We start from the raw sequence: 3,298 nt of genomic DNA on the forward strand, positions 1-3,298 counted from the left end.
TTGGTATATACTTAGGAATAGAATGACTGAGTCATATGATATTTCTATTTTAGTTTTTGAGAAACAAATAAACTATTTTCCATAGCATTGAACTATCTTGCATCCCTACCACAAATGTAGAATTTTCCCCATTTCTCTACATTTTTATCAACACCTGTAATTTCCTGGTATTTGTGTGATGGCAGTTCTTGTAAGTGTGAAATAGTATATTTTAATAGTAATTTTTGACTTACATTTCCTGAATTTCCAATGATATTGATTATTTTTATGGGCCTAGTGAATATTTACATGTTTTCTTTTAGAAAATTTCTATTTTAGTCATCTGTCCAATTTTTAATAAGATTGATTATCATTTTGCTATTTCATATATTTAAAAATTAGAGGCTTAACAGATATGTGAATTGCAAATACTTTTCCCATTGTTATATTGTCTTTTCACTTTGTCAATACTGTGATAGACAAAAATTTATTTTTAAGACATTAAATTAAATCTTTAGTATATCTTGTAGGGTGGGTCTCATGGGATTTAACTCTCTCTGCTACGATTTATTTGGGAGTATCTTATTTCCCACCTCATATCTGAAGTGTAGTTTTGTTGTTTACAGAATACTTGATTCATTGTTTAAAATTGCTTTTCCTTAGCATTTTAAATATGTTATCATATTTCCTTTCTTCATGGTTTCTGATGAGAAATTGACTGTCAATCCCTTGACAAGTCAATTCTCTCTTGCTGTCTTCAAGGGTTCTCTTCAACTTTGTTTTTGATAGTTTTAATATAATGTCTTAGATGTGGGTCTCTGAGTTTAACTTGCCTGAAGTTGGTTGACTTTCTTGGAGATCTCTCTCTCTCTCTCTCTCTCTCTCTCTCTCTCTCTCTCTCTCTCCAATATATGTAATCAGATTTAGGGAGACTTCAGCCTTTGTTTCTTCAAATATTGCTTTCTTTCTCTCTTGTCCTTCTGGGATTCTATAGTCACATATTAGTCTGTTTGATGGCATTCTGTGGGGTCCTTAGACTCTAATAACATTCCTTTATTCTGTTTACTTTCTGTAGTTTAAACTTAAAAATTTTGATTGCACAATCTTCAAGTTTGCTTAGTCTTTTTTCTTTCTGCTAAAATGTACTTTTGAATTATGCCAACTCTTTATTTCTATAATTGTATTAGGCAGCACCAAAATTTCAAGTATTTTAAGTTGGTTTTCTTTTTTTAAAAAAAAAAGATTTCTATCTTTTCACAGATATTCTTAGTTTATTTATTTACCATTTTCTTTAATTACTTGTGCATCTTTTTACTTAACTACTTGATATATTTAATACAGTTTTTTCAAAGTCTTTGATAATTCTGTTGGTTGAACTTTCTCATGAGTAGCTTCTGGAAATTTATTTATTTATTTATTTAAGTGGGCCATACTTACCTTTTTCTTTGTATGCCATTGTGGACTGAGGAAAAGAAGCTGGACAACAGGAAGTGTATGTCATTTGATTCTTTTTATTTAAATTTCTATAAAGGCAAACTCATGATAGAAAACAGAACAGTAATACATGAAATTGTTTTATAGGGATAAGTGAATAACAAATTGTTATTAGCAAATTTTTGAGAATAATGGAAATTCTTATTTTCTTCATTGTGCCAATGGTTTCATAATATATTTATATGTCAATACTGGCTAAATTGTATATAGTGTACTGCACTTTGATCATACCTCAATAGAGTAGAGAAAATAGGCCTTGTAAGAAAGCCTATTTGTAAATACAGAAATGCATAAAAATCTAATTTAAACATTGCAGTTTTAAAAGTCTACCAATTACACCAAAATTTTCCTAAAGCAAGAATTGCCACTTTAAGAAAAATTTGGTAAATTTTTAGACAGGTATTCTTGTGGGATTTAATCTCAAAACTAAAATCAGTTTGTTCCCCAAAGCTTAGTAAAATAAAATCTTCATTAGAATGAGAACTTTGTTGTTCAGTTCATATGTAAGACATATATAAAACATGAATGTGGTAAGGCTGGGTGTTTCAACAGTGCTTCAATGGGAGTATTGTTTCCTTTTGACTATATTCAAATTGTTGCCCCAATGTAATTAAAACTTGTTGTTGCTTCATACCAACTCACTTCCTCAGGTTTTCCTTTTTATTTTCATTTTATTCTTTTCTTGAGTTGGAAAACAGAGGAATGGTGGCTTACATAAAATCAACAGTTTTTTCATTGGAATATTTGATGTACTCAAATTCATACTCAAGTCTCCATTAATTTCCCACAAAAAGATTGAAAGACTGTTAGATGCTTATAGTATTTTTTTAAAAAAAATAAGCTTCTGTCATTTCAAATACTGTTTCCTGATTACTTGAAGTAAAATGCATCTTTCAAAGAAGAAATGATAAACTCTGCTTAGTAGAAATGACTAAGAGATACTCAAAATCCCATTTTAATGTATTTTTTAGTTCTTGAAAATATTTATAAACACTTGTTCATAGTTCTAGCTGATAAGTGTGTAAGACAGATGGGCTTCTCTTGACTCATTGAAAATCACACACTATTGTTTGAAATAACAAAGTCCTATATTAAAATATAAATATGCTGTGAAAAAGTGGAGGAAATGTATTTTAATAGGCTGATAAGAGAACATGCTATGAAGAAGTGACAGTTGAGAAGACCCCTGAGTAAAGACAAGAATAAATTAAGGAATTACCTGGGCAATCATAAGAGGGATGTTTTTCTTCAGGCATCTCAGGTCATGTGCAAAGGTCTTCAGTGCTGTTAATCATGTGACAGGCACAGACAATAGGCTAGAGTGGCTGGATGGAAAAGAGCAAGGATGAGGCAAATCTAGTATAGGAGATGTAGCTGGTACTAAGACCATGGTGGACCTGATAAGCCACATTAGACCTTGTTCTAAATGTAGCTGAAGGTCTGAGGGATGGTGGGAAGGGGAGTAATAATAGAACTTGTGTTTTAAACATAAAATTGGCTTTTGAGAATAAAATGTAGGAAAACATGGAGACAAAAATAATTAGGAGCTTTCTGCAGTAGTCCGAGAGAGTAGCAATGGTGACTTGGATTAGTGTATTTAGTGATTGGTAAAAACATTTCAGGTATATTTTGGAAATAGATGCAGTTAGCTTTTTAAAATTTTTCTTGTAAGCTTTATTCCAATTCAAACTGTTGGTTTTGAGCGTGATACAAAGGGTTTTAGGTCAGAGCATTGGGTGAATGGTGGCACTGCTAATTGCATGAATAATTATAGTTTATTGGTGATGATTTGACTTCCAAAAGGAACATCATCATTTGAGTTATA

Source organism: Callospermophilus lateralis, unplaced genomic scaffold (genome assembly GCF_048772815.1).
Source record: "Callospermophilus lateralis isolate mCalLat2 unplaced genomic scaffold, mCalLat2.hap1 Scaffold_84, whole genome shotgun sequence".
Classification (NCBI taxonomy): domain Eukaryota; kingdom Metazoa; phylum Chordata; class Mammalia; order Rodentia; family Sciuridae; genus Callospermophilus; species Callospermophilus lateralis.